The following is a 14,777-nucleotide window of genomic DNA, read 5'->3' as shown; positions in this document are numbered from 1 at the left end:
ATTTACTAGCTATTTTTGCAAGTAAAAAGATCATGCATAGATTATTACCAGTTTATGAACAGATTACGAAATCCACAGAATGTGAGGTATCCACACAGGAGCCATTATCTTTTTATAGGACAGAAATGTACATAATAAAAATGTGAAAAAATGTTAGCAGACTTTATTGCTTCTAAATACATTTTTTGTACTGAGCGAATGTCTATCTACTGACTGAATGTCCAGAAGTAGCATTCTGCCAAATTGCACTGCAACAGCAGCCGACGTTTGTAAGGCATTTACTTTTAGATTTCAGGACCAGTAACTATACCTGAGCCTGGGCAATTCTTTAGGAAATTCTTGGTTCTATAATAAGCATGTAATTTGTACTATTTTTGTTACAACTATAATTAAAAAAGAATTTTAAAAGCCCAAAACCGCCAAGAGAAGCAATTTAAGAGGTTTTACTGTTTCTTTCACTTACTGCTAGTCTTACCATTTTAAACCTCATGAAATGGCTGGATTTAAAATCTGTGGTGGACATGGATGGGTGTTTTTAGTGGAGAGCAATTGGCTGTTTCTCCTGTTTTCTCTAGCCTCTTAGTGATATAGCATTATGTTTATGAATAAGTTAAGTATTTCTTTTAGGTGTAGATTTGTTACTTGAAAACGAGGTACTGCTGTACCCTAACAGGTAGAAGAGTAGTCCGGAGATTTGGAAAGTTGTGGCTGGCTGATCAAGTGCTTCTCTGAGCCCACATAGCCTCCAGACTCCCTGGTGCACTCCGGCCAGCTGCTGCTTTTCGTTTGTGGTTGCTGTTTGCTGTCCATGGCCATACCATTTCTTTTGCGTGTCTGTGGAGGTGCAGTAGCAGTTCTGACCCTGATTATGTATGTGTTGATTCACATACTTGTGCAAATGTCATGGGACTGCTGCACTGTGCCTATGCAGGAGAGGGTTTTTATAACTTTGGAAGCCCAGGGTAGAAGAAGGACAGGGCAATACCTTTGGATTTTAGGTCTCAGCTTATACAGTGGTTAAGGCTGACACAGGGATGTATTGTGAATGTTTTTTGAAGATAGATTTTAATAGGTCTGTGGAGTTTTTTTGTTGATTTTGCAACTGAAGTTGTGAAGTCACAGAATATTTTGTGGCCAGTAAAACTGTAATAGTTTGGACCTCAACAGTTTTGTCCGTTGAAGCTGTTGAGAATGTTAATCATGATGTTAGATACAAGTGTGAGTTTTTTGATGATAGAGGCCTCCTGGGTTGAAAGGAAAACAGTAATTCCATAGCATGACAATAGATAATTTATATGGAAGCGGATGTTGGATGATTTTGCTGCAACTCTCCTATTGCAGGTAATTTCGGTCTTATTTCTTCATTCTTTCTAAATGACAGTAAAATCTATAAACATTGCTTCTCAGTGCTGGCTATTGCAACTTTGTTGTAACTTTGTTAATGATGCTTTATAAAAAGTGTGTGGTAAACCAAATGACTTAACAGTATGTGTAATTTTATTTACGTGTTCTGAGTCAAAGAGTTTATTCTGAAGAAGAAGATGCTTTCTTATCTGTGGTATGAATTAATGGACCTCCTGTGTAGTTTATCCACCCACCCCCTTTCTTTACCTGTGTAATTCAAGTAACTGGAGGAATTGGCACCCCTAGTAGGAGTTCCTTGCAAAGACTGCTGATAGTGAAGGGAGAAATGATCTGCAGTTACAGTGTATTCTTTCTGGGTTTTTCTAATGACTTTTGTTTCTTGTTGTTGTTGTTCCTATGGGACACATTTTTCTAGATAAAGCACATGTTACTTCATTGGATTGGTGCTTATGCCATGGTTGTAATACCTTACAGGAGCCCTCAAGCCTTTTGGATCTGAAGTCTTGTACTGGTAGACTTTGATCTACATTTACATCAGACTTTGAATCTAAAATGTTATTAGTTTTACACCGTCTTTCCAACTCCTCAGGTGCATGCTGTTCTGCTTGTGTGCAGAAGTGAAGCAGCATAATCATTACAACAATCTGTGTTCAAGCCACTATCAAGTACAGATATGTCAAATATCAGAAGTGCAGCACTTGAAACATAGTGTACTTCTTTCACTTGTAGCACTGGCTGCTGCAGTGACTTCTTAAGTGTTCACTGGCTGCTGTGTTGAAAATAAGCTCCCTGGCCTTGCATGGTGTCTTGTTCACTGCGAGTAATGGACACTATCTGTTCACTGTTTGGTGAACTAAAAGATTTTCACTGTAGTGATGTAACTTTGATCTGCCAATCTAATGGCCTTGATGTTGGTCAATAGTGACCAGCTGTTATGCTGAGATAAATGGTCTTTTCTAAGACATGTATGCGCTGTTATAGCAAATCCATATAGAATATTATGTATTTGTTACAAATAACTGTTTGTTAAAAGTAGTAAGTGGCTCTATAGAATCCTAAAAGAAAAAGAAACTTGGATGGGAAAACACTAGAGATGAATGGAAACTCTTAAGGAAGAGAAAGTTGTGTCAAAAAAGGAGTATCATAGGAAAGCTTGTACTTTGTGGGAAAATCAAGAGATCCACTTTCTTACGGGGCTTGCAGGCTGACAATGTTTGTCTAGAATAAAAGTCTCAATTGTGCAGTTTATTCAGGTTTTCTGAGCTACATGAAATCAGATTGAATATTCTCTGATACTTCAGAATCACACAAGAATATGTTGTGAGAGACTTGACAGTAGATGCTACTTTCCTATGCTGTAATGAATAGGAAGAATAATTGAGATACATAAACTCTCAACAAAATACATGCAATTTTGGTTTAAGCATAGTCTCTCAAGTAACTTAGGTGTGCATGATGATTTCTATGACTGTTAATATGTTTTCTGTCCTATAAAATGACATTTTTGGTGGTGCAGAACTGAAGTTCCTAGTTTATCTTACTGTACAAATGCTTTTTTCCCCAAATACTCAGAGACATTATGGAAGCATATTCTAAAATATTCTTTATTTAGTGTTTAAAAATCCCAAACCACCAAACCCCACAATTTCCAGATTTTACTTGCATGTCTCCCTGCTTCCCTTTCTGCTAGGGATGATGGAACAGACTCATTGAAAGAATATTATACAGGACATTCTTTAAAAAAGAAATGTATCTTCAGATAATAGATGTAAAAGTGTGATATTGTGAACAGAATGAGACCCCAGAATGAGTTCAGAGTGTATATACAGTCATGCTGTACTTCAGCATTTCCAAAGCATAGCAAGAATCAATTGCTGAATTACTTATCTCTGTATTCCTTGTTTTAGTTTGTTGCAGGTTTGAAAGGGGAATGGGGATAAGTTGGGAATGTTTCTTTCTTAAACTTGGAGGAACAATTCTTTTCGTAACAGACTTTGCTTTGCTTTTGGCTCGCACATAATTTGTTTTGATGATAGATTGCAAGTGGAAGTGGTTACGGGGGCTGTGGAATGGTTATTAGTTTGTTGGCCACAATCCGTGTCTCAGCAACTAGGGAGGATACAGTAAAAATAAGTATTTTTTTTTTTAAACCCTGGTTTGTCAGGAATTAGTGGCATTTTGTGCAGGGAACTATTGTAAATTCTAACATTTTCTTGGGTCAGAAGGTGTTTGGTAAGTTCATGGAAGAAAATTTCCTGTGGGCGTCTAAACTCGAAGATACTGTCTTTTTGATGTACAAGTTTTCTGTGAGTTTTGAAATGTTTTCTGAGGGTTATTCTTTTGTTTTTGTGCTAGTCCTGTGGAAGTGCCTGTTAGCCCGTGGTTACAAATGGCATACTGAGGTTGGTGGTGTGTTGGTCTGAGCAGGCAAGCTGTTCTTATAATCTCGTGGCCAATGAGTTATTTGAAATGGAGTCACAAAACAGTTTCAGCTTGAAGAAACCTTAAAGATCATGTAGTTCTTCTAACTTCTCTGCCATGGGCAGGAAAATGATTTGATTTGATTGTTCAACAATATATTTTGTGCTGTTGTGATGTTGTTTCAGTAGTTTTTCTTAGAAAACAAACCCTGATTGATATCAAGGACATTAATTGTGATATAATATGCAAAGTTAAGGCAGGAAATTCAGATGCTGCTGTTGTGAAATGCACAGTGTATTTTAATCACGTAATAGCTTATCAATTGCATTCTGGATAATTGAAGTTGGAAATAGGATTAATTGATAAACAGCAATTTCATTGGCTCTTACAGGCTAATCTCCGCATTTATTATGAAATTAGCTTAACTAAATCTAAATCAATCCTTAAAAATCCCCAAGGCATACTTGATCAACACTGACTGAAAATAAGATGAAGTAGGTTGTTTAAAGTTGGTCAGCGTTCTTATTCGTGATAGTTGTAAATGCCACAGGGTCTGTGGGTAATGCATGCATCTGAACTGTCTAACTTCTGTTTGTGCAGACTGTTCTGGTGCTTGCTGTGCAGATGTATGGTGGTCCAAATAACTAATGTTTATTCACATGATAAAATATTTGAATATTTAATACCTTTATTTATAATTACTTTTTTTTTTTCTGTATAAAATAGCATACATGTAAGAAGTTAAAATCCAGAAGCTTCTGTTCATTAATTATTTTTCTAAGGTAAGGGTGAAACCAGCATATTTTATAGAGTTAAGTCCCTTTTAAGTTTAAGCAGTGAATTGAGAGCTCTGTATATTTTGGGTAGAGAGCAATTAGACATAATCAAGGGTTTTCCTACTGTGGCTTCCACAGTTGTTTAGTCAACTACATTAACAGTCAACTACATTTTTGGTAAAACTTTGGGTGCCTGTTCCCTGAAGGCTGTAAGTCTGTTCTTCTGTGTGTCTGGGTAGATCTTGCCTTTCTTCATAGGCTTCTTGGCAAGACTTCTAAAAAATTAAAGTGTACAGAGATGCTTCCTTTTTGTGTATGGATAAGCTCATTCTTCCTATTTTACTTTTGATTTAGATCTTGAACATTTCTGTAAAATTTTGCAGTATTCACCTCATGGAGGCAAAACAATAAAAGAGTGCAGAGCATGGAGTTACATTAAGCTCCATGTAAAAACAGGAACAGGAAATACCTGGATAGCTGTGAGGTTTATGTATGAGATGTTGGTCAGTGTAAAAGTTGTATAACTTTTTCTGGATTATTGTTTTTAAATAATTCCCTTCTAGCAATACTTGGTATAAAAGTGGGGTTTTTTACTGTATAATAATTGCCTTTTCACAAATGATTATTTGCAATAATTATATTCTTACTTAGAATCAGTGCATAGAATTGTCATTTTCTAATAGTTACTCTGGTGAGGTTTTCTTTTAGGAACAGTGTAGAAATGTGTGGCAGGTAAGTTATATAACACTTCCTGGTAAAGAGTTACTTCTGTTTTTTAAAACTGGGTATGCATTTTACTTCTTAGTTTCATTGCAATTATACCTATGCATATTTAATACCTCTTTAGGAAATCTCATTTCGGAGATTTTTTTGTGAGGATTGAAGTATCTGTGGGTATAATTATTTATTTCATACTGAAAGTAGGTTTTGAGGTAGTGGTGGGTGTTCTTTATCCTTCTTGTCATTTAAGAAATTAGGAGGAAGTGGTAATGGATTTATTTTTTCCTAACTGATGAAGAGAGTGGCTAGGGGAGTTGGATCCTCCAGTGATTTGATGTATCTTCAGGTCAAATGTATGACTTGCAGGAACTTTTTTTGCCTATCTGATGGTTACTTTTTGTTACTCAGACTGTTCTTGAATTATCCTAAGCCATGCTCAACCAGGTACTTATTTTAATGATATCTTCTGCCTCCATCAGTGCAATCCAACAGGTATTTAGAACCGATTATGAAGCTGGCTGTTCCTCAGGATCAGTCTGAAGGTACAGCATAAATTAAAGCAGTGAGTAGATTTTTATATGGTATCTTCTGCACTATCCACTGTAGTATCTTTATAAAAATGTCTGATTAGAGGTAGCCTGCTGTTGTCAATTAGAGGTAAAATTACATTTTTATGATTCCAGAACAAATTCCACTTAATGTGAGATGAAGTGTTTTCCTGGGTTTATTAGAAGTTACTGTGTTGGCTGTAACATTCTGAAAAAATGTACTTCTCTGAATGCTGATTGAAGTGATCCTGAAATAGAGAATGAACTTCAGTAAGCCCAGATGCCTGAAGGTCTTGCTGATTATATATATGTTTTTAAATGGGTTGATTGCTCTAAAATTTCTTCCAGTTGTTCACCTTGTTTTCTTTTCACTCAAAATGCTATCACTCCTTAAGTGCTAGCAAATTTGAGGTGGTGATCCTATAGTACTCCTCCTAGAAGAAAAAAAAAAAAACAAAGCAAGTTCCTTGACTCTATGCCAGTGACCACTGTAAAAAAAACGGAGAATGCTTGACTCCTTCAAAAATACTTCAGGTATTTAACTTGAAACTGTGGTGGTTTGCATTCTTTGAGGATGAGACCTCAGAGTGTTGGAACATAATCTTGCACCTTGAGACCCTGGGAAAAGAAAAGATCTTGCTTTGGCAAACAGAAATCTCAGAAGAAAGTTTAAGCAGGGCATTTAAACAGGTTTACGGATTTTATAACACCTATTCTGTTTCATATCTTCAGCAAGATTATTACAGTTGTGTTGGTAGAAGGCAGGACTGCTGTGTCTGTTAACTCCCCAGGAAGTGGTGTAAATTAGACAGTGCTGGTGATATTCTGTGCCAGGAAGCCAGATTAACATTTAGGAGGTGCAAAATACCTGCTCCCTGTCAACTTTCTGTCATGCCTCACTGAAAATTCTGCATTATACACTTTTATTTTGGCTGTCTTACTCTTCCATAACTTTAATTCCATTAACTTGATTATATTCAATTTTGTTATTATTGATGTTGCCATTGCCTAAATGCAAAGCTCTGTTTATGCTCTGTAAGATTTTATTCATATATATATATATATATATATATATATATATATGTATATATATGGCTTCTTACATTCAAAGACTTTATTAGTTCTTTGTATGCTCCCTTAGGAATGCTACTGACCTGCAGGTGATGAATGTTCATCACTACAACAGCCTAGGTCAGTTCAGATCACTGTGTTCACAGCCTGCTGTGGATTATGCTTTTGTCTTTATTCCTAAATAAAAAATTGATGTTCCTCATTTTGGAGAGGAAGGGGACATTCTTGAGGATGTTTGCCACGCTGCAATTCTTCCCTTTCCTTTTGAACCCTGTAGTGATTGTAAGAACCTTCCAGGCTACAAAGTGTGCAGTACTGCAAATACTACTAATAATAAAGAGAATTAATTTAGTATTCTAATTTCTATTTAGTACTAAGTATGTAATGAAGCTCCAAGTGTGGCACTTCGTCCAAAGTAGCTTCATGTTAATGCAATAATGTTCCAATATAGTGGTGCTGACAGGAAAGATATTTTTAAGTTTGCTAAATTCAAATGCTGTCTTCTGGTGTATATATAAAATTAGTCTTATTGGTTGTAGTTGTGATTTTATTGGAAAGAAATTTATTTTATGAGCAAAATGTATTCCCAAAAATGCCATGGTGTGCATCTTTTTAGATAGAGATGGTCCAAGGTGTGTAACTACTTTTGGGTTTTGTTTCAAAGATGTTATTTGCAAGGTTCATTCATTTAGGAATGCAGAAAATAAGAGAGGATAATGAGAGAATAAGCAACTGTAATGGAGGATGAACTTGTGCTGAAATAGTCATGCTGAGTTGTCTTCCATGACTTCTGTGTATTTCCTGCCAAAAGAATAAAACTCCTGAATGATCTTGGCTTTATAAGTGCTATAAGGGAGTTATAAATACAGAAATTGGGAAGTGATTTCTGTCTTGTGATCTGTGCAGAACTGGCAGAATCAACATTGCAATATAATGTCCCATTGTTTAGTAACAGTTTTGAAAAGAATGCTGAAAATTTAACATAAAACCAGTTTGAGGTCTGGAAATAACATCTTGAAGACTGATCCATTTAGAATTCAGTATTCTTGCTAAATTAAAAAGCATTCTCAGAGGTAGCCTTATTAGAAGCCTCACTGGGTTTTAGACTTATTCAGAGGTTTTAAAATTTATAGTAGAAAATTGTTTCGTTTAAGAGGTATGACACAGCAGACTGGAACTTCACCTTAAAAAAGAAAAAAATCCCAGTGAGAGTGTGTAAATAGTGTGATAGATATGTGTGTGAAGCTGAGGAACTGCTTTTTGTTGTTGTTTCTTGTTTTCTGTGTGTGGATATTTTTGGGGTGGTTTTGTTTTGTTTTGATATTTTGTTTTTTGGAGCTCTTGTTTTTTGCCAGAGAAAAAATCAGGCAACAAGTGTAAAACATACTGAAATAATTTTTATACAATGAAAATTTATGAATCCTTTCTGCATGGAGACACAGGGGAAATTGAAATGGATTCACAAGAATCTATCTATTACTCTGTAGTCTAATTATATTGATTTTGTAAGCTCTTCCCATTCTTTTTCTTAAGGCATCAGACTTGAATGAGAAACTGGACCCCTGGAACTGAGGGAACTAAGGGATTTCTTGGTTCTCAGTGAGGGATTCTTAAGAATGGCTGTGTTAAATGAGAAGGAAGCCAGTGCTGTCTGTGCTGTAATAGCTGGAATGTATTCAGCATAGCTAAGACAGGCAATGACCTTTTTGTTTAATAACTAAAGCAGAGACCTCTACAGGTTATTGATAACAAGTATCAAAGTACAGGTAGTTCAATAGTTTGTTGCTGGGTTGTTGAATATGCCTGTCCAGGGCCGGAAGTTGTTCTTGAAAAATTAAAGGTAAAAGAAAACGTGTAAGAACCCTTGCAATTTTAATTCTAAAACTCAACAATTGCAAAGTAAATCCTGACCTTTCTTGAAGAATTTTCCTTACAGTTGTTTTTGTTCCATTGCACTTCAGTCTGTTGTTTGCAATCAGTTTGTGCTGTAAGTTGGCACCATTCCATAGCATTATGTGAAAATTACAGACCCATCTTGACCACCCTTATTATCTGTATTTCAGTAATACAGAGAGGAAATAAAAGCATATTCAACAGTTTCTTTTGAATCTCTGATTATTCTTGCATGGTTAAATATGGAAGTTTGGATCTGGACAGACAACTACTTTGGAGACTTCAAACTTAAGTGAAATTTCTTTAGGCATTGCTTTATGTAGAACATGTCGTTAATAAATGACATTTATTAAAAAATGGTATAATTGATGATGCTTAATGTTTTCAGAATACATGCTGCACTGTGGTGTCATGGCCTGTGATAGCCAAGAGTATTTCTCAAGTGTTTGAAACCCTGTGTAATCTGTGGTTGCAGGGTATTTTGCTGTTGGTTGTTGAACCTGGTGACTTGACTCATAGTTGTCCACATGCTTGTTTGTGTCTGTTTTCATTAGTTTTTCTGGAGAGGAGGTACTGCTCATAAGCTTTACATCCCTTAAGCACTTCATACTGGAATAATGTACAAAAGTTTTAAAAATAAAAAAATTACATGGGAAATGCTGTATACAGTCTTGTTAATTGACAGAGGGAATACTTAAGAGTTGATAGCTGATATTTTTGGCAAGAGTCAGCTTTTGTCACTGGTGTTGAAACTGTGTTGTGGGTTTTTTCCAGCACAGAGATTTGGAAAATACCATGACTTAACAGATTTAAAAACTGCAAACCTTCAATCATTTCTTACCAAATAATAGTCCAGTAAGAATTTATTTTCATCTATGAAAAAATTACTAATTTTTGGCTGACATCTGGAGATGTGCCAATTGCCTGGAAGCTGACTAATATCCCAGTTTTCAAGAAGGATGACCCTGGTCACAACAGGCCTGTCTGTCTCTCTTCAGTGACTGATAAAATAATGGAGAAGATTATTCTGGGAGCCATTGAAAAATACCTGAAAGACAACACAGTCACTGATCACAGACAGCATGACTTCATGAGAGGAAAGTCCAGCTCATTAAACTTCATTTCCTTCTATGACTGAGTTGATCAACCCACCTTGTTGATCAGGGGCAGCCAGTTGATGTAGTCCTTTTGGATTTCAGTTAAGTTTTTGATACTGTCTCTGGCAGGATCTTTCTGTACAAAGTGTCCAGCACACAGCTGGATAAACACATCATGGGTGATCACCTAATATCTTTTATAAACTTTACTGTAAAAAGCATATGAACACTTACATTTTTTATTTTATTTTATTTATTAGAAAAACTGATGTGAAACAAAATTTCATAGAAAGTCTGTTAAGAAAATAGATTTAGGATTATTAGTTTTATTTTGTGACTTGAACTTCGGGAAGGATACTGACATTGCCAGTCTGAATTGTTAAGAGAATTAGTTTAATTTGTGTTTGTTTGCAGAGTTCTCTCAAGTTATTATTAGGAACATGACTACCTTAAAGTTTTGGAGATTGCTTTCAAACGTTTTTCATGGATTGCTCAACCTGCTTAAGAAATGCAGTTGTGGTGTTCAGACACTTTGTAGAACAGTAAGTGTTTATGACCAGGAAGAATTACATTTGCTGCTTATGTTTTACTTGGCTGTTTGATTATCTTGCATGATGACATTTGATATTTGAATGGAAGGATTGTAATTCCTTGGTAGCATTATATTGATACTGGTGAAGAAAACTTGGAGATAAAAAGTTTTAGATAGAAGTTTAAAAAAATGCTTGGAGTGAATATTTTTTTAAGTCAAAATGAGCATTTGTGTCTACTTGGGTAATGTAGTGGCTCCAAGCATTCCTGTTAACTGTCAGTTGAACAAATAAATGCCTGTTTAATGGTGTTCAGATAAAAATTGCTGGGTCTTTGATCTGGTGTCTGATTGTGGGGAGAAGGAGAGCTGGTATATGGGAACAGTGACTGATATTCTGACATTGTGGCATAGAGCATTTTGGTAGTTCTTTTACAATATGTTGATGATAATGACCAGATTATTTTCACTTTTCCTGAAATTAATGTTATAATTGAATGTTACAGAGTAGAATGTGCTTTCAGGAAGATGAAAGTTCTTTTACACTTTCCTAGGCAGGAGCTTACTTTTCTGAAATTGAAATTGATTTATAAATTAAACTGTGCTCACTGTTTGGTAAGTTTTTAACTGAAACAAAGTTTTAGAAGTCTGTTCTTGCATAAAAAATACTCCTACAAGAGTGGTCAATGAATGATAAATACCCAAGGCACTTGCGTTTGTTATTCAAAGAAAAGGTTTTATAGTTTCCAGTTTTTAGACTTACACATTTTAGTCCTTGAGGAGAATGCTACTAGAGTGTAATTCTATTGTTTTTAGTGCCTTCAGCTTCTTTTGAACATGTAGTGTCTATTTTTTTTCTCCTCACATCCACTGGCTTCTCTGTACTGGATACAAGTGCAGACAGAGAGTTGGTTTACTTTGTTTACGAACCATGATTTTTAGAGGGTTGTTAGACTTTAAAAACATGGTTATGAATTGTATGAGTTTTGTTACTGTACTGTTCTAAATACCATTTTGATTAAGAGAGTGGCTGTAAAAATCCTAAGAAAAAAAAAGATTCAGTGAAAAACTTCTAAGGAAGAGTGACAGAATGAAGCTAGCCATACTCTGAATGTAAGTTGTAACTTAGAAGTTTGACCCTAACACAGAAGAGGATGGAGCTGTTGGCTAGATTTTTTAAGATGGTCAGAGAAGTTGATTAAACTTGACAGTACTTGGCCCTATAGTGAAGAGGCAAACCTTTGAATGTGACTGATGTGAGAGCTGGAAAGAGGAAGGACAGGTTAAGGAAAGGAGAAAGTTTTGCAAATCTGGTCTTTCCCATATCGACTGCAGGACTGATGGGGATTTATGGATGAGTAAATCCTCTTGTATGTCAGCTGTGTCATTAATCTCCTTAGAGCTATCTGGGTTTCTTGTTTCTGCCACTCTTGTCCAAAACTTGCTCTAGTGTGTCACTTTTCTAGTGGTTAGGGTTTGTATTTAACATGCTGTCAGAAACTGATCACTCGAGTCTTTGAAAAAAGTATAAATTGGGAGTGAAAATGATCATCAGCTCAAATGGACAAGATCTGTAAAAATGTAACCTTCAGGAAACATCTTAGCTTTGCTGCTGCAAGTGCAGTGGTTAACTATCCCCATATCTAACTGACTGTTCATAAGATTGTGCAGAAAATTAACTTCTTTATTTACAAGTGTTTTTCGAATATACACTGGTGTTAACTAGCTGTTAGAATCTTTTTTTTCTCCACATCTTTAACCTGAGCTTATTTTATGAAGATCTTCTGTTGTTACATGAGATGTTGGTTCTGTATTTTTTTGTCTTCCAATTATTTTTTATTCTGCAGGGTCTTTAAAAGTACTGTGTCTTTGGAACATGGATGATCCTGATGTTACCAATGACATTTATTATACTGTGCAGCTTAACAGAGAAAGAAGTTCAAAACTTTAATTTACAAAATAAAGATTTGTTTTTATACATAGATGTTTATTTATAATAGTAAATATTGCTTCTTTTGTTCCTCAGTTGACAGTTTAAGGATTGTGTTCACAAGAAATACATAAACATAATCAGATCTGTGAGAATGCACAAAAACTCATGCTTCTAGTTAATCTGAAGGGGTTGAAGTTTCCAACTGTATTTGTTGAAAACTGAAGGTCAAGGTTTCTCTTATGTTCAGTTTCTCTTTTGTGAATGGGAACTGGAACACTGATGGCTGCACAGGTGTGTTCACTCTTAAATAACTATAGTAGTTAAATCTTCCACCTCCCCAGTATTTTTTAGTTTTCCAAAACCATTCTACTTCACCTTCAGCATAATAAACATCTAAAAATGAAGTTTAGATTAGTATTATTGTGTGATAAAGTGTTCTTATTGTTTTGAGATTTATTACATGCCCTACTAAGATAAGCACATGCTTAATGTGTGTACTGAGTAGTTTCAGTGTATTGCACTTCTTTCAAAATTACTTCATGCCTTTCCTGCCTTCCTTCCAGAAGTCTGAATGGACTGTAGAAAAACAGAACACAAGCAGTATGTAGCTGGCATTACTTTACATGTAGTTGAGTTGTTTCAAAATAAATTTATAGAGACTAAGAGTTAACAGTGTTTAAAATTGAAATGGAAAGGAAGTATTTTCTGATTATGGTCCTGTATTGGTAAACTTATTAGAATCTGATTGTTTGAATTGTGTGGGAAAGTGTTAGTGTTTCAATGGTGGAAGAGAACACTTTTAATCAGTCTTCCATGCTTTACCATCCAGGTTTCTTTCATGCCTCTCTTTTCCTTTAATACATTTCACTAGGTTTGAGATGCTGAACAAGTGTTTTAAATACTGCATGTCAGAATTTGTTAATAAAATAAGACTATCAAATCCTATATGGATATCCCAACTATTATATAACCTTTAGATTATATATGAAATTTTACCTTCCCAAAATGCTGTAATAACTACCTTCTTTTATCCTCAGTGGCTGAGAGAAATACATTTAATAAATGTGAAGTTTGTCAGGCTTTTCTGAGCAGTTAAAGCAGTAAAGTGCAATTTTAATGTGAATGCTGCCATGGTTGGTTTTGCATGAAGTGTAGGGAGTAATTCTGAGGTTTTAGGAGTTTCTTTCAAAATAAGGGGAAGGGGAAGTACTCACTTTTTTAGGAAACTTTAAATTTTATTATGAGTTTTCAAATTATATACTGTATTTTTAATAATTTAAAGTTCTGTGAAAGTAATTTAAGCTGCTCTAAGTCTTCTGTTGCAGTTTTATCTAATAGTATAATGGCATACTAGGAATATGGAGTATCAGTGAAATAAGTGATTTTAATTATTCTTATAATTTAAGGGAAAGTTTCTTGATTGAGATCTTAGAGTTTTGTTGAAAGACTGTTGACTGCCTTGAGTGTGGTCAGGCTTCCTATTTAAAAGATAAAACCCCTTTCAACTACAAAATGCATGTAATGTCTAAAATGCAACATGCTATTAAAACAATACTAAGTTTACAAAGTGTAGAATATTACATGTTAGAATTTTTATTTGTTCCCCTTTTTTGTGCATTCTGTAGTTTTTTAACCAGACAATTCTTTGTCCTGAGATCCATACTATTCAAGTAGCTATTCAGTATTTCTTTTTATCTTTGAATTCTATCTTGCCTAGTTTCAGGCATTATTTAATGCATCCTTGCACAAATACAAAGTATGTGTCACTCTAGCTACTTCTCAAAGCTCCCTGAATTCACTTTCATAATAAAGCTGAACAAGTTGGCGTGGTGGTACCCTTACTTACTACTGAGGGCTAAGGTGTAGAGGGAGCCCAGAGTTATTTAAGTGTCAATTTTGTAGAAACATAGTGGATCTCAGAGCTTTGTGAAAATACTGAAAATACAAAAAAATTTACAGGCTGGTAGAAGAGAAGGAACCTGCTCTGAAAATGAAAGCCTTGGTTAGGTTTTGAAGAATTGGAAGTACAGTCCTTACCCATGTTGAAAACTGTTCTAACAGAATCTCTTCACAACTAAATTCAGCTGGATTTTTTTAAGCTATGAGTGGCCATATTTTTACTTACTGAATTATTGTGTGCTTTATAAAAGAATGTGGGTTTTTTCCCCCCTTAAGAAATGTTCTTGCTAATAATTTTTTTTTTTTTAAATGCATTTTGATGGAATTTTCAATTCAGAAGAGTTAAGAGTTGTATTGTGTTTGACTTTCTTACTGTCTCTGCTCATGTTTTTTAAACCCTTGAGCCCTAGACATGCAGGTTATGATATCATGGTCAGTTTAGACTGATCTAAGACAATGTCACTGAAAGGGGTTGTTACTTCAGTATCCTGTTTGCATCCCTTGTGCCAGCCTGAGTTACTCCTG

The 14,777-nt window shown here is 35.1% G+C and overlaps 1 protein-coding gene across 5 annotated transcripts in view; it reads left to right on the top strand.

Moving 5' to 3' along the window:
• Positions 1 to 14,777, top strand: part of STRN3 (striatin 3) — a 58,815-nt gene that overhangs the window by 1,334 nt on the left and 42,704 nt on the right. The gene's annotated exons all lie outside the window — the stretch shown is intronic.

This window comes from Erithacus rubecula (genome assembly GCF_903797595.1).
Source record: "Erithacus rubecula genome assembly, chromosome: 6".
NCBI classification, from domain to species: Eukaryota; Metazoa; Chordata; class Aves; order Passeriformes; family Muscicapidae; genus Erithacus; species Erithacus rubecula.
The sequence above is the reverse complement of the archived record's forward strand: the minus strand, read 5'-3'. Positions and strand labels throughout refer to the sequence as shown.